The 23,337-nt window shown below is 36.4% G+C and overlaps 1 long non-coding RNA gene across 1 annotated transcript; it reads right to left on the bottom strand.

Moving 5' to 3' along the window:
- Positions 1 to 11,592: 11,592 nt before the first annotated feature.
- LOC121990282 lies at positions 11,593 to 12,235 on the bottom strand. Its single transcript, XR_006114534.1, has 3 exons — positions 12,022 to 12,235; positions 11,845 to 11,933; positions 11,593 to 11,632 (listed from the first exon to the last, which is right to left on the bottom strand). It is a non-coding gene; the product is annotated as an uncharacterized LOC121990282 (long non-coding RNA).
- Positions 12,236 to 23,337: the final 11,102 nt, after the last annotated feature.

Here is a 23,337-nt window from a genome sequence, read left to right as displayed (position 1 = left end):
ATAAAAGGAAATTTTATTAAAAAATTTCCTTATTAACCGCTAGCAAAGATTATAAAAGAGGAGGAGGGGATGCTCTCTAATAATACAACTAAGGTTCTCTCTCATTTATCTTCTTTGGTGGCCGGCCCTTCTTCTCCCTTTCTCTCTTGAGGCTGGCGGCACCTCTCTTCAACCTTGGTTGCCGGTTGTTTGGTGGAGAAGAAGAAGAAGGAGGAGGTATCTTCTCTTTGCCTTTCTTGGTGGCCGAAAGCTTGGGAGCAAAGGAAGAAGTTCGGGTGTTTCTGTCTTGGAAGATCGTTGCCCACACGACGTCCAAGAAGAGGAGAGGAATACAGCAGAAGATCAAGAAGTCTTTAAGATACAAAGAAAGGTATAACTAGTTAATTGTTTCCGCGGTGAACTAGTTTAGTTTTTCTTTGTATGGATCTGAAATACCAACACAAGAGGCTAGCGATTTTGTGTTTCTATTATGGTCTCTATAGTTAAACCTAAGGTTACTATAAGAAGTTTAAATATTCAATTTCTTTGAAAGGCTTTGTCTAGGAAGTGGTGGATGATCCCATACCCAAGAAGGTCGAGTGTCTCGCCATGTTTAACTTGGAAGCCAATCTTTGAAATAGATATTTAATCAACTTCTGTAATATAGTTTAACTTCTAAAAAATACATGGGTTGAACTTGGAGTAAAAATGTTAAGTTCCATTTCCAATCCAAGTTTAACTTATGAAGAACAACTTAGATTAATAATGTTAAGTTTCGTTTGCAATCTAAGTTTAACTTCTGTAGAGCACATGAGCTGCTAGGAAAAGTTTTGTTCTTGTACAAATTTTTGAACAGGGGAAACAGAACGGAATTCCGAGTAGCACCCAACAAGTATCTGGTAAATCCTTTGACATACTTGGGCTTCCCAACACCAGGTGTCCAGTCAACCTTGATCCACTTGGATCTCTAAGTGCCTGGCTTCACACACCAGGTCTTTCCATCTACCTAGCTTCACTCACTAGGACTTTTCATCTTCCTGGCTTCACTCACCAGGACTTTCCATCTGTCTGGCTTCACTCACCAAGACTTTCCATCTGCCTGGCTTTACTCACCAAGACTTTCCATCTGCCTAACTTCACTTATCAGGACTTTCACCTAGCTTTACTTACTAGGATTTTCCCACTGCCCAGCTTCACTCACCGCGATTTTCACCTGTCTAGCTTCACTTACTGGGTCTTTCACCTAGCTTCACTCACCAGGATTTTTCAACTACCTAGCTTCACTCACTAGGTCTTTCACCTAACTTCAGTCATCAGGATTTTCCAACTACCTAGCTTCACTCACTAGGTCTTTCACCTGGCTTCACTCACCAGGATTTTCACCTAGTTTAACTCACTAGGATTTTCACAGTCAAGTATCCGATCAACCCTTTGACCTACTTGATTCTTCTTCACATCAGATTGGTCAAACCTTAACCAAAGGGGAATTGCTCCAATAATCTCCCCAATAAGACGATTGCTCCTGTAATCTCCATATATTGTCAAACATCGAAACTCAAACATTAATACTCAAGCTTGAGCCAACTCAAACTTAGTCAACTTGGTCAACCTGACCTAAGGGATATTGCACCAACACATTGCTCCTGAATCTATAATCCACAAAGGATAAGAATCAACCAATAACAATAAATTAGCAACATAATTCTCATGAAAAGAAGTTAAACATGGATCTACCTTTTTCGGCTCAGTACAATCTCGAGCAAAGTGACCCTTCTTGCCACAGTTATAGCAAGTCAGCTTACTTTTAGGTTTCTTTCCATACTTCTTTCCTTTTTTCTTGATTAGGCCTTGCCCAACAGTAGCACCAGCTTCTTTTCCCTTTTATTTTTCTTTCTTTACCCATCTTTTCTTATTCTTGGATCCAAAACCTTCAACTACAAAAGCTTAACCAGATATCCTTGCGGATTCTATTCTCTCCGCCTCTAGTTCAACATGTCATGAGACATCAGTGAAAGTTTTGATACTTTCACTATGAGTCAGATTATGTTTCATCATTTTACAAGAATCAAGAAGAGAACGGATAACTTCTTGAACTTATTGTTCATCAGCCAACTCATGACCAACAATCTTCAGCTCTTGAATCAGTTTAGCTATTTCCCTCAGATGTTGGGCCATGATAACATTTTGATACTTTTTATAGCTGTCAAACTTTATTGTCAAGCGACGAAGCTTGTTTAAACTAACTCCACTGTACTTCTCTCTAAGAGCTACCTAGATAGTATGAGTTAATGGAAATAGCTCATACTCATAGAATATGTCATCTATCATTAAACTAATCGATATACCCTTAGTAGTAGAGTTATTTTTCTTCCATGCCTTATAGGTATCAAGATCACATTTATGTTGTGTCATAGAACCATCTGCAGGTTTTTCCATAAACTGATGAATAGTCTCTAGAACTTCTTGTTCCTTAAGAACATATTATATTTTGAGGTGTCATATTTTATAGTTATCCTCATTAAGTTTCTCTCCCTTATTGAGTTCAGCTATGATGTTTTCAATTATCATGATCTAACATAAATATACACATTATTTAGTAATTCAGTGTAATTCATATGCATGCAATTTATGATTGACTCAATGTTAATTTGAATTGATTTACAAAATCAATTGATAACTATGTTTCCCAATTAAATCAACATTAATCAATTCTATTACACACATCCCAACAAATGAACAAATCATTAAAGTAAACATAAACTAATCATTAAATTAAACATGAACTAATCTTTAAATTAAACATGAACCAATCATTTTTAAGTTTGGTAACACATAACATAACTTTTCATAAAATAACTCTATTCGTACATAATGACAGAAATTATTACATGACTCATAAAATAAATAGACTAATACGTACGAATAATAATAATAACAGAACTCTAATAAACAAGATAGATCAACATCACTCCCACTAAGACAAACACTAGTATAGTGGTTAATTCAATCCCTTTCAATCTGGACTCATTTGAGACAATCTCAAGTAAACTAACTTTATGATTTTCAATTTGGTCTATCATCAAACTTTCTTCAGAATCCTGCCTAAATTCTTCAGGATCTTCCTCTAGATCCTCCTCTAGCTCTTCAGGATCCTCCTCAGATTATTTAGGATCCTCCTCTATATAGTCATGGTAAAGTAGCTCCACACACAATTCTGCATATGAGATGTGCTCTTCAAAATGCTCTCATATATGGTGTGCTACCATCTTTGGATACCCTGACAATGATTGAATCAAAGCCCATATCTTAAAATTATCCAGGATTGGAACTCTTCCTGTTCAATTTTTTAGAACAACCGATTAAGTCGTTCAATATGTCCTTTGACTCCAAAAAATAGTCTCCTGAATCTCCTCCCATAGCTCATGCCATCGCATATCACGACGAGTCATTGTGCATATTATCCATGGAATTTGGAATTAAAAAATAATAATATCAGTACAAAACTAACAAACCAATAACAAAACCAGTTCATTTCAATTCACACATATGCATAGAAAAATATACAAAATTCATAAGCAAATAAGAAAAACTAATTTTCTTTATTTGAGGAGCTCTAGTGGATTGACACACTAGATAGGTCGATTGGGAAACTAAACCTTAAACTTTGTCCATTGTCCTCATTAGAACTAATCTAATTGGACAGAGATTTTCTATATCTATATCATGTTATTGTTAATCTAAGCTCATTTAGGTCAATCTAAGACTTATTAATCAAACTCAGGTACATTTAATCAAACCAATATCCATTGGATTAAATCGGACTCATTAAAAAAATCTAATCTATTTGATCAAATTTGAAAAAATCTAGCCTAATAAATTAAATCATCTCAAAATAATTCTAGTTTGAATCAGAATAGTTTAGTTAAACCAATTAATGATTTAAATCAGATCAGGATCTAATTAAATAAAAAATAATCTAATTAAATCAACTAATAATTTAAAATAAATTTGAATCTGATTAGACTAGATCGACTCAAATCAATTAAACCAGACTGATTCATTACACAATCTAACCTTAAATAAAAGTTTTAATCATTAAATCCAGCTTTAATCGATTATAGTTTACTTGTGTTTTTCTTTGTTTTTTTATGCCATTCTAATTAATCTTATATATATATATATATATATATATATATATATATATATATATAGAGAGAGAGAGAGAGAGAGAGAGAGAGATTTGATATGCTAAGGGACACTTTGTGCGCGACCGTGAGCGAAATCCGACGCGGGTTATCTGTGTTAGGATGTATACTAAAAGCCTAGCTTTTGGTATAAACATTTATCTAGAAATAAGAATCACATTGGTCAAATGTCTACATTTATGATAAATATAGTTGTTCAATTAATTTATATTGTAGATAACATGGTGTGTGGAGTCACACACAGAGGATCATGTTATCAGTACCTTATAAATTATAAACAGTAGCTCACGACCAAGATGGAAAGGAACAAACCATTAGAAGGTCGTAGTGTAATTAGATATTAGTTTATCTTAACTATATAATTACACTAGTACACTTAGAGTGTATTGAGTAGGACCATTAGAGGTCGGTTCTTTTTATACTGACTTTATAAAGGAACAAAGACCTCAGTTATTATGGAAGTGTGTGCTCTTAATCCTAATATAATAATAAACACATATATTTGATATTTATTTCTTTAATTTATCAATGGGTGAGATTTAGTTTGATAAATCAATAAGCCCGATAAGTTGGGAAATGATGTTACTTATAGTGTGCATTGTTGATTATAGAAGAAAACTGTGTCCTAGTAATCTAGGTTGAGAATGACCCCAAGAGGAGCTCATAAGGATTGTCATGTTAAACCCTGCAGGTGGACTTAGTCCGACATGATGATAAGGTTGAGTGGTACTACTCTTGGACTAAGATATTAATTAAGTGAGTTGTCAGTAACTCATTTAATTAGTGGACATTCATTATCTTAAACACAGGGAGACTAACACACTCATAATAAGAAGGAGCCCAAAATGTAATTTGGGATTGGTGCGGTAGTTCAATAATAGTTCTTTAGTGGAATGAATTATTATTGATGAAATTAAGTTGTGTGTTCAGGGCGAACACGGGAAGCTTAATTTCATCAGGAGACCAAAACCAATTCCTCCTCTCGGTCCCTATCGTAGCCTCTTGTATATAGAGATTTATACCCACCACATACCCACTTCTTACCCAACCTATAGAGGCCGGCCAAGCCAAGCTTGAAGCTCAAGCTTAGGGCCGGCCAAGCCTAAAGGTTGAGCCTTAAGGTGGCCGGCCAATTGCTTGGAGCCCAAGCTTAGGTGGTCGGTCACATCATATTAAAAAGGGATTTTTATTAAAATTATTTCTTATATGGATATCATGGTTTTAAAAGAGAGTTTGAAATTTAAATTTTTCTTTTTATAGTTTTCTACAAAAGATTAAGAAAAGATTTGAAATCTTTCCTTATTTGTAGATTGAAAGGTAGATTTTAATTTTGAGAAAACTTTCTTTTTAAACCATGTTCATAATTTAAAAGAGAGTTTAAAAATTAAATATTTCTTTTATAAAGCTTCTACAAAAGATTAAGAAAAGGTTTGATATCTTTCCTTATTTGTAGATTAAAAGATATTTTAATTTTTAGAGATAACTTTCTTTTTATCCACATGTTTAAAAGAAAAATTTTAATTTATAAAATTTCTTTTTTACAAACCACCATGAAGGGAAAAATTATTGGAGAAATTTTTTTATAAATTTCCGGAGACAAATTAAGAAGTTTTAATTAATTAAAACTCTCCTTGTTTATAGCTTTGTTGTGGCCGACCATGTATATTGAGAAAAGAAAATTATTTTTAATTAAATAAATTTTCCTTTTCTTGGTAAAAGAATTAAGGAAGTTTTTTATTTAAATTTCCTTATTTGCCAAGACCAAGGATTATAAAAGAAGGGGTAGAGGTGCCTTCATGGGAAACGACTCTATTCTATTTCCTCCTCTCTCTTCCTTGGTGTGGCCGGCCATCATCCCCTTCTCTTTTCTCTTTTCTCTTCTCTCCATCTTGTGGCCGAACCTCATCTCATCCTTGGAGTCCTTGTGGTGGCCGGATCTTGCTTGGAGAAGAAGGAGAGAAAAGGAGGCGATATTTCTAGCATCCCTTGGAGCTTGGTGGTGACCGAATCTCTTCATCCTTAGAGGAGCTTTTGGTGGCTGAACCTTTTTATCCTTGGAGGAGCTTTTGGTGGACGAAACTAGGAAGGAAGAAGAAGGGCTTGGGTGGTTCTCATCTCGGTAGATCGTTGCCCACACAACGTCCGGGATAAGAAGAGGAATACGGTAGAAGATCAAGAGGTTATTTGCTTATAAAGAAAGGTATAACTAGTAATTATTTTTCGCATCATAGTAGTTTTCTTTGTATAGTTATTTTTGGAAATACCAAACACAAGAGGCATATGATTCTAGAGTTTTCGGATTTGTTTTGAAGTTGTGTTTCTTTTCTTTTATTTTTTGAATTTGTGATTCGATTGTTCTTTTTGGTTAAACCTAGAGTTATTTAAGGAAATTAAATATTAGTTTTCCTTAAAAGGCTTTGTCTAGGCGGTGGTGGTTGCTCCCATATCTAAGAAGGTCATGTGCCTCGCCATGCAGTCCTAGAAGCCAATTTTAGAAATTAATATTTAATGAAATTAATAACATAGGTGGATTTGAATCAATAGTGTTAAGTTCCGCTTGCGATTCAAATCTAAACCATTAAGAACAGATAAGTTAAATTTAGAATCAATGATGTAAGTTCCGTCTGCGATTCCTAATTTAACTTCTAAAGAACACAATAGGTTATTTAAGGAAAGCTTCGACACTTGTACAAAAATTTTTTGTACAGTGGAACCGGTACGTTTTCCTAGGACTAACCAACAATCTGACGTGGCCAAAACCTAATTTTTTTAATCTCTCTCATCTGCATGCAACTATAAAATTTTTTAATCTCTCTCTCATCTGATTGCATGCAACAATCACTGCGCTGCTAATTTTTAAAGGTGATGTAGCTGCTACAACGTTATAGCAGCTACTACACAATAGCTGCTACATGTTCTAGCAGTTTTTGTATAGTAGCTGCTATAATGTGTAGCAGTGTTATTGTGTAACTACTATGTTGTAGCAGCTACTGCACCGTTATAACAGTTTCTGCACCGTTGTAGCAGCTTCTGCACCGTTGTAGCAGTTACTACACCGTTGTAACAGCTACTGCACCGCTGTAGCAGCTATTGCACCGCTGTAGCAGCTACTACACCGCTGTAGCTCTGCATCGTTATAGCAGCTTCTGCACCGTTGTAGTAGCTTCTGCATCGTTGTAGCAGCTTCTGCACCATTGTAGCAGCTTCTGCACCATTGTAACAGCTTCTGCACCTTTGTAGCGGCTTCTACACCGTTGTAGCAGCTACTGCACCATTGTAGCAGCTATTGCATAGTAACTGCTACAAGTTGTAGCAGCTACTGCATAGTAGCTGCTACTGTATAGTAATTGCTATAAGTTGTAGCAGCTACTGCATAGTAACTGCTACAAGTTGTATCATCACTATTACAATAATTTTTTGCATGTAATAATAGGAGAGAGAAGATAGAATATCATTTTAATTTAAAAAAAAAAAGAGAAAAGTTGTTGCATGTAGATGAGAGAGAGATTAAAAAATTTTATAGTTGTTGCATGCAGATGAGAGAGAAAAGTTGTTGCATGCAGACGAGAGAGTGATTAAAAAAATTAGGTTTTGGCCGCATCAGATAACCCACGTCGAATTTTGCTCACGATCGTGCACAAAGTGTCACTCAACATATCATATATATAATTTCACTTTGATTTTCTAAATTCAAAACTTATCCTTATCTTACCTGTGCATCCCACATCCACACACGCCCATGATTATGTCAACGCAGTGTTTCTTCTGCCCCACGTAGTGGTATGGTTGCCGGCTACCACCAACCATTGGCGTTGTTTCTAGTGCTAGTCGACCACTTATGCCAATGGCTATCCTCCCGACTTGATCGTCGATATTTACGATCATTTTTACATGACAAACACGTGGTCGGCAAGGACTAATTTTCAGCCTAAAGAAGCTGTCGCCGGTGCTTTCCAGTGTTGTACGCCAATTGTTGTTGATTCAAAGTGGTTGGAAGCAAACAACACAACCTTAAGATGTAGTCCTTGGTGCATGATTCAGTTGCTGGTGTTGGATCGAATGAGTGCGATAGAGGGGGGGGGGGGGGTTAAATATCGCGCTTTTAAAACTTTTCTTTTACTTTAGAAAACAGAGTCGTGCAGCGGAAAGTAAAAGAAACTCGTTCGGTTACTTGGTTCGGAGCTTAGGTCGACTCCTACTCCAAGACCCGTGATCCTTGATCGCACTGATGGGCAATCCACTAAGATTCTTCTTCCCAAAAACCTCGGAAAGAAGCAATACGTACAGTATGCAATAATATAAGATAGTAACAAGGCTACTATCTTATATAAGTTTAAGTGCAATACAAAAGTAAGGTATACCGACAGTATGTGACAGTTGAAGCTTGGTCGGCACTTGCCTGCGTGTAGAAGAGTTGTAGAGCAGTAGCAGAACAGCAGCAGCTAGCACAGAGATTGACTTCGAACTTAAATAGTGTTACTCAACCCTGGACCTCGAGCTCTCTTTTATAAAAGTCGTCAACGTTCGGTCGACTGATCCCTGGGTTCGATCGACCGAACCCGCTCCCTTCCTTCTGTGATGAGATTCGCTGAGATCTGATCTTCGAGCATTAACTGATCTTTAATGGTTCGGTCGACTGATAACCTTGTTCGGTAGATCGAATAGTGAACTTCCCTTCTCGCCGAGATTCAAACTTAATGATCCATTAATGCTTTTACTGTTCGGTCGACTGAACCTTATTTTCGGTTGACCGGTCATGCTGTGATACCATGTTTGTGAGCCTGATCTGTTTTGCCAAATTTGCCTGTTCGGTCGACTGATAAAATACCTTTTTCGGTCGACTGAACCTCCTATTCAGTCGACCAAACCCTTGGTCAAATGAAGGTTTCTGAGTGTTGGTCGTATGGCCGCTGACAGAGCCTTATTCTGAGTTCTAAGTCAAAAGTTATGACCATTTAAAATTCAAGGGGACATATGATTCTGCAACACAAAGTTAGTTCAATATAATAATAATATTCCTGTAAAACAAAGTTAGCACAGTTATAATACATGAGTAGTAATATGCATGAGTATAACAGTTAGGACTGTCTTGATCTTAACTTGGAAACCTTCCCGGGTTCTTTAGTTGGATCAGCGACCTTAGGTTGTTTCCTTCAGGAACCCGACCTCACTGTCGCTCCTCCAGTTATTTACCTCAACCTACCTGCTAAACGTTGGATTCTCCAGACCTATTTGGACTTTACTGTCTGGTCGTGACTAGGGCTTTACCGATTGAGTAAATAGCCTGCACACTTAGCTAAATCATCAGATCATAACAAGACTTAATTTGAACCTTTGACAACATCAAAACTCAGGTTTGATTCTGGTGCACCTTGCACCAACAATCTCCCTTTTTTTGATATTTGGCAACTAAGGTTCACAGTTAAGTTTAAAATATATAGAGTTAAATAAACAAACATTTAACTCTCCTCTTGAGTTCAATAACTCCCCCTAAATTTACTATCTCTCCCCCTTTGACACACATCAAAAATAGGGGTAATATCATCCAACATTTCAAGAAAAATTAAGAGTTTGAGTTAGAAAAATCATTTGATTTTTTTTTAAATCAAGGTTCTTTAAGTATAAGTCAGAAGTTATGTGATTGAAAATAATAGTACAAAAAAGTTTTTTAAAAAAAATCATAAAATATCTAAGCGTTGAATTATTTTAATAGAATTAAGTTAAAATATTTTTAGAACAACTTAAAAAATTTTATGAATAAGTGTAAGTTAAAAAAAATTTATGATTGATTAGAAAAATTTTCAATGGAAAACTTTGGAAGTTAAAAAATTTTCTAAGAGAAAATAGTGAATTAAGATTTGAAATTAGTCTTTATAAATTTTAGAAAAAAGATCTAAGTCAAAATGTCACGCCCCCAGAAGAGTCCCTGTCCGAGAAAATTTCGGCAGCATCTCCCCTGTACGGCGGACAATCAAAATTTTCTACAAGCACTAAATACTCAGCCACAGGCGGCTGGAATAATAACAGTAATGAAAATCAATCACCACGCAGTTTATATATATATATTCAGCCTCTGGCTGACACAACCACGCAGTAATAATACTCTGACTCGAAATCAACCCTACTCAACTACACTCGTAAAGCCCAAATCCGATTTTTTTCTTACCTCTTCTGCCGTTCAGGCAGGCATGTAGTAGAGTAAATCCAAATCATACGAAAAGTTCATCCAACGGAAAGATTCCATACAATATCCATATGTAAGTCCAAAACAAAACAAAAATAAAGTCTGATAGCGAAGAGCTAAAATGAAACAACTCAAAAACCAGCAGCGGAGTAGCACTACGTGCAGTGGGGACTAGCGACTGGAACTCCCTCCTGACAGCATCAACCTGAAAATAACAACAATGGAGGCGGGGTGAGTCCAACACTCAGCAGGTACAGTTGATATGCAAAGTAAAGAAACAACACCTAGCACTAATCATGCGTACTCCGATAAGAAAGATAAGAATGCATCTGAAATAAACAGAGAATACTGTACTAACCAGTCCTGAGTATAAGGTCAAACATGGGATAAGGAAATCCAGATGCATGTCAAACATAGGTATCCAAACAATATGCAGCATATAAATGCAAGAAACACAAACACAGCAATAAATGCATCATGCATATGATGCCAATGATGCGCCCTGGTCACCCCGACGCCAGTCGATCATCTCATACCAAAGTGAGGCCGAGTGGGTAGGGCAATGGTGCACTCTGTCGTCACTACTCCCGATGAGTGACCGAGTGGACGGGATCTTGTCGAGTACACCTATCCTCCTACCCCAAATCATAGATGGGGAGCGCAATGCTCTCAACTCCCGGTACGCAAACACGGGGAGGAATCCCTGCCGGATAACACGTTGTGTCACACTACCCATGAGCGGACCAACGGTGCCTAACAGAGTCCCTGCTGCAACACACTCAGCCTGAATCGACCACTAACCCATGAGTGGTGGTGTGTGCAGATCCATGTAACTGGCGATGTGCTCAACAATAATGGAGCGGACTATCGCACAGCATGCAATCATGCAAATGATGCATGGCAATAACCATATAAACATCCTGACCTAATCCATATATATAGAAAAGTGCACCCTAGGTCAACGAATCATATCGAATCAAAGGTACACAGAATGTATAAAAACCTAGGTCCTGAACATGGTCAAGCATGGCATATCACTACCCCTATAAGCATGTACAAACAGGTAAAATATACCTGAGATGCAAAACCAACAAATCAATCAAGCATGTAAGATTTGGGTAGTGATTAACCGAAATGATAAGAAACACAATTAATGCAACATGTTAATTTAATTACTAAGCATATCAAATGACATAAGTCAAAAGTACCGCCTCAAATAGAAAGGTCCAATCTGACTCCGAGATACTCGTCTCGCGTCAAAGTCCTGTAATACCAAACATATACGAATTATTTAGCTAAATTCCTATAAATAGCTAAATAAATTCTTTAACCCTAAATTAGGGCAAAAACCCTAATTCCAAAAACACATAAACCTATTTCAAATTCATCATCATAATAATCCAATTCCAACCTAATTCAATGTATTTACCAAATCTAACAATCATCTACATCATGCATCAAATCCCTACTCCTTACCTCAATTCGTATGTATCACTGTTGATCCAAAATCAAAGACGTTGGTTGCTGAAACAAGATCAGAGCCGCTGCTGGGGATCACAAAGTTACTGCCCAAACAACACATGTTATGATAATACACTGCATCAACATCTCAAGATTGCAAGATGAATCAAATTGAAGCCCAACATTTCATACCTAAATCTCAACTCTGTATCAGCAGTCCCTTCCCAACCAAACCACACCAATCCGTGACCTCCAAATCACACAGAACTCGGCTGATCCTGATGGCCGGCGGCAGTGTGGTACCAAGACAACGACACCAGGAAAACTAGGGCAGAGGAGAAGAGATGAAAGTGAGGCTCGGCAGATTCAGGGCAAGGAGCTTGGTCGGCTGTGGCCCAAATCTAGGGCAGAGGGCGCCCGAGAAGAACCGGCTGGAAAAATCTCAGAATGGAGGAAGAGGAGAGATGGCCGGGAATGCTCGGCGTCGGTGGAGACACTAGGGCACAGACGCACCTGCGGTGGATCGGCAGTGGCGTCGGCGTCGGCGTCGCAGGAAGGGAAGGAGAATTGGTTTCGGCGTCGGCAGAGAAGAGGAAATCTTCTGTGGGTGTCGGCGCCGTCGACAAGGAGACTAGGGCACAGCCGACGGCTTGACCAGCAGTGGCTCGCGCTCGCCGGCGCTTGGGCAAACTCCGGGGAGGAAGAAACCGCCGGACCGACGGTTAGGGCACGGCGTCGGGAAGAAGAAGAAGGGAAGAGTTGCGGGGATGGCTTGGGTTCGGCGAGGTGAGGAATAAGAAGAGGAAATAAGGAAATAAAAAGAAACAAAAGAAAAGGAAATGTAAATATAAACATTTCCTCGCTTTAACGAGGTAGACTAAACAGGCTTTTTCGGGCCCCGTTTTTATCCCAGTTAACTCGTCCGTACGAACTCCGAAAAATCCCCGAAAAATGTCCAAAAATTCCGGAAAATTCCCTTATTCATATTCGCCTATTTCCGGTATTTTACACAAAATTTTGAAGAAGAAACTTTGATGTAAAGTTTAAGTTTTGAAAGGTTGAAGCAAAATTTCTAATTAAGAACATTTATACTTTTTCAAGAAAATAAGTACATAATTTTTGAAATATTTTGGAAAGAGAATTTTGAAATATATTTTAAAATCCATAAGTCTAAAAGAAATATTTAACAAATAAGATTTGAAAACATGAATTTTGAAAAATTTTAGGAAAGATTGGTTTTGAAATGATATTGATGCTCCTCCTTAATTAAATAATAACCTAAAGTCCAAGCGAGATATTAAAAATATATGTTAGACGAACGTTTTGGAATAATTTAGTTAATTAATCTCAATTTCTAAGTTATCAAACTAAATAATCCTATACTTGTGTAGGCTGATTTAAATTATTTTAGTAATTAGGTTAAGTTAATATTTGTTTACGGTTAAAGTTTAAAGTTAATAATTAAGTTTGATTTAGTTAATCAAATATTATTTACATAATATGATTATTGAATTATTTAAGTTAAACTTAATTAAGGTTAGTTTTGAATTGATTAAGATTAATTAATTTATGATTAAATTTAAATTAATAAAATACGATGATTAGTTTAAATTGTTAATCAATTTTAGATTAATTGATTAAGTTGAGAATTAAATTTGGATTAGTTTGAATTTTGTGTTAATTAGATTTGTTAAGGTAACTTCAAATTAATTAATGATTTAATTATTGTTTGAATTAAATAAATTAGGTTTGAGATTAAAACTTTAATGATTTATTTAGTTTCTAATTTGTTGTATAATTTAAAATTATTTAATAGAATTAATTAATTATTTACTAGATTGTTGGGGTTGCAAGGTGATTTTTAAGTTAACTATTTAAAACAATTTAATTAGTTTTGATTAACTTAAACATAATTAATATAGGGTTAGTAATTAATTTATTAATTAAGAATAATTGATTCATTTATTTATTAAATTAGATTAATTCATCAAGTTGATTAACTATAATTATTAATTTCAGTTTTAAATAATTTGATTAATTAAGAGGTAATTAATTGAATTAAATTAGTTTTGAGTTAGATTGATTTTGTTTACATTATTATAATTGTTAGATAATTTATTACTTATAAAAAAATAATTATCATTTTAAGTTAGAATTTAATTTTGAGATGATTAAGTGTTAATTTAATTTAAATTTGAATTAAGTTTTAAACTTTAGTATTGAATTTAGGTCTAGATTAATTAAATTTTATGTTGTGAAAGTTTTTTTTTTACTTTAAGTTTTAAGTTTATATTTTTAAATTTTAGTTTAAGTTTTAATTAATTTATTAACCTTGAATTTAGTTAAGTTTTAATTTATATTTATTATTATTATAAATTTATTTTGTTTATTTATTAATTTATGTTTTAGTTTAGAAATTTCAAGATTAATTGTTAAATAAAATAAACTAATTAATTAGTGATTTCAAGTTCAATTAATTGATCAATCATTTAGTTTTGGATTTAGAGTTGGATTTAGTTTTCCTTTAAGTTTACGATTTTAAGTTTTAATTATAATTTTAAAAATTAAGTTTGAGTTTAATTGAGTGTTAATTTAATTTTTAGTTTTAATTAGAATTAAGTTTTAAACTTTTACTTGAGGTTAAAATTAAGTTTTAGTATTTCATTTACGTTTTATTTATAATGTTTAATTACTTTAAGTTTTAGTTTAAATTTATTTTTAAGTTTTAAGTTAAGTTAAATATTTTAAAAAAAATTGTTGAACCCATGTTAGATTCAAACTTAGCTTTGGGTTAATAAAGCAAGCTTCCTAAGGATAAGTTTTTAGTTCAGTGGCGAGACATATGACCTTCTTGTGTATCAACGGTGGACCACTTGCTGAATACTTTCCAAAATAGTCTTGCCCAAAAAATTCAATACTAAGTTTTGATCTAACTATCCCATGTTCGACTGGGATAGTTTTGGTCAGATCCACTATGTCTAGTGCACCAAGTAGAATACACAAGATTCAGTTTTGACATACCTTCGACAAAGCTTCCTTGACGTACTATCATCCCAATCCATTCCGATGCTATGTTATAGGGTTTGGTAAACCTTTTTAACTAACCGTTCTAAGCAAAAACTAAACCTAACCCTAAGCATGTAAAGTTGGCTAATCAAGTTGGTTGAACTATTTTTCTATTTGCTCCCCCCGAGTCATAGCTTAGGTATGGTCTATCTACGTAGTGAATTTGACTCTTAGGGATCAAATAAAAATTTGGTTTAATTGGTTTGGTTAAATATTTTATTGGAACCCATACTTGGACTTGACTTCTAATATTTTAACTGATTAAAGACAAGTATGGTTTGTTTGTTTTATTTGATTTATAGTCGAGTCCCGATTTGTTGTATACAGCTCGTTGTGACCCAAGTACCATATTTAAACACTTGGATCCCAGTTTGAACTTTTCCAACATTTTCTTGAGTCGCTCGACTTGTCCTTTCAAGTTGGAATTTTCTTCCTCAAGTTTTGTAACTTGAGTTGAAGTTCCAACTTGAACATGATTAGTCGAGTCACTCAAGTTAACTTGCTCCTTAAAGCGGTCTATTTCCTTAAGTAGCAAGTTATTTTGTTTTTCAGATTTTGTTAATTTTTTAAACAAGCATTTAATTACTTTCAACATTTCAGACTTCGAATTGAAAGTTACCTTATCGGATCCTTCAGGAACGGATGCAAATCCGTGGCTTGTCTTAGACTCGTCGTCGGACTCTGACTCGTACTCATCTTCAGACTCGAATTTGGACTCTTCTGTCCTTGCCATAAATGCTATATGACTCAAGTGCTTTGGTTCTGGTTTTTTTTCAGGGCTTAGCTTCCTTGTTTGGTCCTGCATACAAAGCTAACCCTTTCTTGGTTTGACTCAAGTTAGTCTGCTCATGTAATGTTAATTCACAAAATAATTCATCTAATTTAATAGTAAAAGGATCCTTCGCAACTTTATAGACATCTATAATAGATGCCCATAAGGAGTTTCGAGGGAATGAGTTAAGTGTATACCTGATGATATCACGATTCTCGAGTTGATGGCCGATGATATGTATGTTGGTGCAACCTTAGGTCAAGGTTGACCTGACTCGAGTTGTGTTTTGATGTTTGACGATGTTTGACTAGAAGAGAGTTGTATTCTTGATGTCTGACAAGAATAGGTGTTTGGGAGATTGTAGGTGCAACCTTAGGTCAAGGTTGACCTGGTTGACCTGATTCGGGAAAAGTCCAAGTATGGAAACTTGACACTGGAGAAACTTGGCACGGGGAAAAGTCCAAGCAGGTAGCTTGGCACGCGGAAAGTCCAAACAGGGAGTTTGGCACGGGGAAAAGTCCTGGTGAGTGAAGCTAGGCAGTCGGAGAAGTCCTGGTGAGTGAAGCCAGGCAGTCGGGAAATCCTGGTGAGTGAAGCCAGGTGAAAATCCTAGTGAGTGAAGCTAGGTGAAAGGGAAAACCCTGGTGAGTGAAGCCAGGTAAAAGTCCTAGTGAGTGAAGCTAGGCAGTTTGAAAGTCCTGATGAGTTAAGCCGGGCAAGGGAAAATCCAGATGGATCAAGGGTGATCGGACATCTGGTGTTGGGAAGTCCAAGTAGATCAAGGGAGTGATCGGATACTTGGCACGAAGAGGAAAGTCCAAGTGGGTCAAAGGGATTGACCGGACACTTGGTGGGGAGTCTTAGCAGGTCAAGGGAGTGACCGGATGCTAAGCATGATGTACCAATAGGTCAAGGTTGACCGGATATTGGTTTGGAAGGTTTGGGACTTGGTTTGGGCAAAAACCAAGCTCTGGATCGGTCTGCAGACCGATCCAAGAAACGCTTGTGTATTTGATCGGTCTCCTGACCGATCGATAACAAACGTAACGCACGATCGATTCGTGATCTTCACCGATCGGTCCGGAGACCGATCAAGATCGATCCGGTCCGCAAGGCCACTAATCATATCGATCTGCCGACCGATCGGTGACGATCTTGAGGAGTGCGAGGAACGCGACTCAATAAGCCTCGATCGGTCACGGACCGATCAAAGCCATACCGATCGGTCCCCACAACCGAGCGAGCACCATCGAGCTAGCCGAGTTCGAGAAAGCGCCGATCGATCCGTGGACCGATCAGGCACTAATCTGACGCAACGGCTATATTCCTTCGTGTTTTTCTTCGCAGTATAAAAGAAGCTGGGCTGTCGCCATCGCCTCCTTAGAACTTCGTTCTTGTGCACTAGAGCTCGCTCTTACCGCTATCGAGCTTTGCCGAGCTCCTCGCAGCTGAAGCTTCGTGAGCTTCTCGATGGATTCTCGTCAGCTGCTGCTTCATCACTCCAGTCAACAAGAAAGGCAAGCAAGTGTTTCATATTGTCTTTTGCTTTCTTGTATCTGTTGTACTCCCATCTTGCTTGTGCAAGAAACATTGTGGCGAGGTTTCTCCACCCAGAAGGAGTATATTGTATTAGCCGGTTCTCCGGGAACTCATCCACCGACGGATTGGTAGGCTTCGTCCACCTTACGGACACGCCGAGGAGTAGGAGTTCATCTCCGAACCTCGTTACATCGGTTTGTTTGAGGTTTGTCTTCTTTTCCTTCGTTTCTACGTGTTATTTTCCGCTGCGCTAACACGTTTTGTAGAAACGCGACGATTTGGGGTCGGCTATTCACACCCCCCCTCTCTAGCCTCCGTACGAAGGATCCTAACAAGTGGTATCAGAGCAAGGTTTCTCTTCGTCGGATTAACACCCGGAGGAGCACAAGCTAGAGAATGGATCGACTCGGAGAAGACATCACGTTTCCACCCTTCTACGAGTGCTGCGACTTCGCGTATTGGAAGGTAAGAAAGAGGTATTTTCTTATGACTAACCTTGAAAATTGGAGTTGTGTTCAATTAGGTTTCAAGCCTCCGATGGATAAGAAAGGAGAAACCCTAGAGAAGAAGGAATGGACCAAGGAGCAAATTCACCAATCAATCATCAATGATGAGGTAACGAAAATCATTGAATTTTCTTTACCTAATGATATTTTGTGTAAGATAGGAGGATACAATAATGCCAAGGAGTTGTGGAACAACTTGGCCAAACTCCATGAGGAGAGCCCCACTTCAAGCCATGAAGAGGAGCCTAGTGAGCCAAGTAGCTCACATCGTGGAGGTGAGGAATTAGAAGTTGAGGGCTACTCAACATCTAAAGAAGAAGAGAATGTGAGTTCTTCTTCAAGATCGGAGCACGAAGAAGAAGCTTCTACCTCCGGGAGGGATGAAGAAGAGAGCATACATCCATCCTCAACCCTAGGTAACTCAAACACTTTAAGTTCAAGTAAATTGCATATGTGTTTTGAGTGTAGGGAATTTGGACATTACAAGAGTAAATGTTCAAAGAAGACTAAGAAGACTCCACCGGCGCCAAAGATCAAGGAAGTCGGAGTTCCAAAACGCAAGGGTAAGGAGCACGTGGTGTGCTTCCAATGCAAGCAACGGGGACACTATAGGAGTCAATGTCCAAGGGGGAGGCAATCTCACAAGGACAAAATGTTGGTGCGGTTAGCACTAACGATTTAACCCAGGTTTTGATGAATGACAAATAGGTTAAGTTAGTTTTGTTGTTGTCTGACACTTTGATCGAGTGTGCAGGAGAAGTCCAGACAGGTCGACGGGCTGACCGGATGTCTGGCACGAAGTCCAGCTAGGTCGACGGGCTGACCAGATAGCTGGCGAGAAGTCCAAGCGGGTCGACGGGCTGACCGGACGCTTGGCGAGAAGTCCAGCTAGGTCGACGGGCTGACCGGATAGCTGGCGAGAAGTCCAAGCGGGTCGACGGGCTGACCGGACGCTTGGCGAGAAGTCCAGACGGGTCGACGGGCTGACCGGACGTCTGGCAGGTAAGTGAGGTAAGTCACTGGAGGGGAGTGACTGCGAGGACGCGTTCCCGGGAAGGGAACATTAGGCGTCGATCCGGCTTAGATCCATTTCGGATGTCTAAGTCGAGATCGTGACTAGATTCCGGTCTCGGAAAGACGGAATCTAAGTCATACTCTTTTTTTATCTGTTGAACTTTAACTGTGCTAACAATCTGTTTTACAGGATGTATATTTGCCTGACTAACTTTGTTTTACGTGAAAAGGGAGTTTTCGAACAGGTGGTCCGGCGCCCTGAAGGATCCGGCGCCCAATTCTATCCACCGAGTCGCCGCCACGTGGAGCATCATGGTTTGTCACATTCCGTGCGCCGGAAGGATCCAGCGCTCGAGATATAAAAGAAACCCGCATGGAGCTTGTAAATACAATCAATCAAGTGAGAACTCTTCACTGGTCTTGCCGCCGACGCTGGCGACGCCAACAAAGTCGACACTACGCTCGCCTTTTCCTTTTCTCGATTTGTTTTTCGCCATTAGCATTCCCTGTACGGTTCTTTTGTAATTATTATTCCGAATTGCTAGTGATTGCCCAACGAAAATGGTCAAGGACCACGGGCCTTCGAGTAGGAGTCGTCACAGGCTCCGAACGAAGTAAAACCACTGTGTCTATTTTACTTTTCCGCTGCGTTTAAACTCTTGTTTTTTCGAATCGATATTCACCCCCCCTCTATCGAATCTAACGGTCCTACAAGTGGTATCAGAGCAGGTACCGCTCTGATTTGGTGCAACCACCAATCAGACAGGGGGTGAATTGTTTTTGTTTTTTTTTCAATAATTAATTTTAAAACTGGTGTTTCGTTAACTTAATATTTCTCTAATCAATTTAAATTAGTGCAACACGAATCTAGATTTTTTTTATTTTTCTCTTCCCGCACTACTAATCCAAGACCAAGTCTTGGGATATTTTTTTTTGGTTATTTACCTGTGCACAGAATGTCCCAACAAGAAGGATTCAGCACAGTGCGACCTCCACTCTTCAACGGGGACGACTTCCCTTACTGGAAGAAGCGCATGGAGGTCTACCTCAAAACAGACTTCGACCAGTGGATGAGCATTACGAAACCTTACAAAATTCCAGTGGACAACGCCGGGAATCTAGTGGATCCTGAAGACTGGACAGCAGATCTCAAGAAAAAAGCATCAACAGAAAATAAAGCGATCAACACTCTACAGTGCGGATTGACAAGAGAAGAACTGAACAGAGTCGGTCCACACAAAAACGCTAAAGAGCTATGGGACAAGCTGATCGAACTGCACGAGGGAACGAGCGACGCTAAGGTAACAAAACGAGACCTGCTTCTAAATAGAATTTTTAATATAAAAATGCAGGAAGGAGAAACAGCGAATCAACTACACGCGAGGATCAAGGACATCCTCAACGGGCTTCATGCGATAGGCCACCAAATGGAGAACAGAGACTTAATAAGGTACGCTTTAAACGTCTTTCCACGTAATAGTTTGTGGGCATCAATAGTGGATGCCTACAAAATTTCTAAGAATCTTTCCAACTTAAAATTAGACGAGCTGTTTTGTGAATTAGAATTACATGAACAAACTAATGCTGGAGCCAAGAAAGGTATAGCTCTATTTGCAGGTTCCTCCAAAGAAAAGAAAAGCAAGCCTGAACTTGAAGAAGACTCCGATCAAGATTCTGAAGACGAAGAACACCTAGTGAACTTGGTAAGAAAAATGTTCACCAGGAGAAAGAGGAGCTTCAGCAAAAAGGATCTTCAAAAGATCAGTTCTCCCTCAGAACAAAAGAACGTGACTTGCTACGGCTGCAACAAAAAGAGACATTACAAAAACGAATGTCCAAAACTAAAGTTCGAAAAACCAAAGCCAACCAAAAAGAAGGCACTCAAAGCAACGTGGGACGACTCCTCGGACGAATCGGAGGAAGAAGAGCAGAAACATCAAAGCCACCTCGCACTGATGGCCCGCGAAGCCGAAACAGAAAATGAGTCGGAAGATGAAGACCGGTCTGAACCCGAAACAAGCCACGAGTCCGTACTCGTTTCCGAAGGCCCGAATGAGGTATACTTTAATTTAAACAAAATTTTTTTTAGAATTATTTCCTGTTTAAATAGTAAATTAACTAAATTAGAAAATGAAAACAAATCACTTCTTGAGGAAAATCAAAACCTCAAGGAACAATTAAAAAATTCGAATCCAACTCAAGATCTAACACTTGAAGAGGAAAATCTATCATTAAAAAATGATGTTAAAGATTTAAAAGAAATGCTAGAAAAATTTACAACAAGATCAAAAAATCTAGACTTAATCCTAAATAATCAAAAAGCATGTTATAATAAAACCGGACTAGGATATAAGTCGAATTCAAATAAAACCTTCAAATCATTAATAACCCAATACAAGTCAACCAATTTAGCTTGGGTTCCGAAAGCGTGTCTGACCACGCAAGTAGGACTTAATCAATATTATATACCTAAAGAAAAAATACATTATATAAAATTAAATAAACCAAACCAAAATCCAAAATACAAACCTAAATCAAATTCAAAATCTAAACAGTTTAAGAAACAACAAAATTATCACCAAGTTAACTATAACTATAAAAAGAATCGACACAAGCCTAAAATTAAAACTTAAATTAATGGCCAATAATTCAGGGGGAGGCTCCAGAATAGTTGGCACCTCCAAAACTAACCTACCCGACAGGGTAAACCAAAACAAATTAACCCGGCAGGGTAATTAGGATTAGTTAAAAAGAGATACCAAGTTTAACTTGAATCATGGTACTGGTGAAATTTTTGGATGATAGTACGTTAGGGAAGCTTGGGCATCGCATGTCTAGAAAGATATGGTTTCGATCTGGTGCATTTGGCCAAGTGGAACTGACCGAAGCTACCCTTAAACGAATCCTAACCAGTTAGACCAAGATTTAGTACTAAGTTCCGTGGATAGGACTATTCGGAAAACCTCGAAAGGTTGGTTACTTCTAATGATGTCCTTGTGACTCACCAAGCTTAGAAGTTTATCCGAAGAATGCCTATTTGTGGAAATCAAAGCTAAGTCTGAATCTAACACAAGTTAAACCAAAAGTCTGTAATCAAACCAATTTCATCTCACGAAATCATAGGATTCCCTGATTGAAAATATAGATCGGGTGAGATGAATAAGGTTTTAATTTTAAACTTAAAAATTAATTTCAAAATTTTAATTTTAACTTTAAAAATTAATTTCAAAATTTTTAATTTTAACTTAAAAATTAATTTCAAAATTTTAATTTTAACTTTAAAAATTATTTTCAAAATTTTAATTTTAAACTTAAAAATTAATTTCAAACTTTAAAAATTATTTTCAAAATTTTAATTTTAAACTTAAAAATTAATTTCAAAATTTTTTTTAACTTAAAAATTAATTTCAAAATTTTAATTTTAACTTTAAAAATTAATTTCAAAATTTTAATTTTAAACTTAAAAATTAATTTCAAAATTTTAATTTTAACTTTAAAAATTAATTTCAAAATTTTTAATTTTAACTTAAAAATTAATTTCAAAATTTTAATTTTAACTTTAAAAATTATTTTCAAAATTTTAATTTCAAACTTTAAAAATTATTTTCAAAATTTTAATTTTAAACTTAAAAATTAATTTCAAAATTTTAATTTCAAACTTAAAAAATATTTTCAAAATTTTAATTTTAACTTAAAAATTAATTTCAAAATTTTAATTTTAACTTAAAAATTAATTTCAAAATTTTAATTTTAACTTTAAAAATTAATTTCAAAATTTTTAATTTTAAACTTAAAAATTAATTTCAAAATTTTAACTTAAAAATTAATTTCAAAATTTTAATTTTAACTTTAAAAATTAATTTCAAAATTTTAATTTTAACTTAAAAATTAATTTCAAAATTTTAATTTTAACTTTAAAAATTAATTTCAAAATTTTAATTTTAAACTTAAAAATTAATTTCAAAATTTTAATTTTAACTTTAAAAATTAATTTCAAAATTTAAATTTTAACTTTAAAAATTAATTTCAAAATTTTTAATTTTAACTTAAAAATTAATTTTAAAATTTTAACTTAAAAATTAATTTCAAAATCTTAATTTAAACTTAAATTAATACATGCTCAAAAGACTAACTTTAAATCCTACTTACTGTAGGAAACCAAGTGGATTTTGGACAGTGGTTGTTTCAAACATATGACTGGAGATCACACCAAGTTCACTCAACTTACTTACAAAAGCCTAGGAATAGTTGCCTTTGGAAACAACGGCAAACTCAAGGTAATTGGTATAGGTAATATTGAATTAAAATTAGACTTTATAATTACAAATGTCTTACTTGTTGAAAACTTTAAATATAATCTTCTAAGTATAAGTCAATTGTGTGATACTAGGTATAAGGTCAAATTTCTATCTATAGAATGTTCAATCAAACATCTAGATAATCCTACCATAAGCCTAAAAGGTTTTAGAAAAGACAACATCTATGTCATCAACTTAACCATTTCTTCCATTAAGTGTTATTTAACACAAAAAGAAGAAACTTGGTTATGGCATAGGAGGATGTCTCACACCAACTTTAGAAATATAAGTAAACTAAATGGACTTGTAAAAG

The sequence above is a fragment of the Zingiber officinale genome, chromosome 6B, assembly GCF_018446385.1.
Source record: "Zingiber officinale cultivar Zhangliang chromosome 6B, Zo_v1.1, whole genome shotgun sequence".
Classification (NCBI taxonomy): domain Eukaryota; kingdom Viridiplantae; phylum Streptophyta; class Magnoliopsida; order Zingiberales; family Zingiberaceae; genus Zingiber; species Zingiber officinale.
Note: the sequence above shows the minus strand (reverse complement) of the source record. Positions and strands in the feature narration are given on the sequence as shown.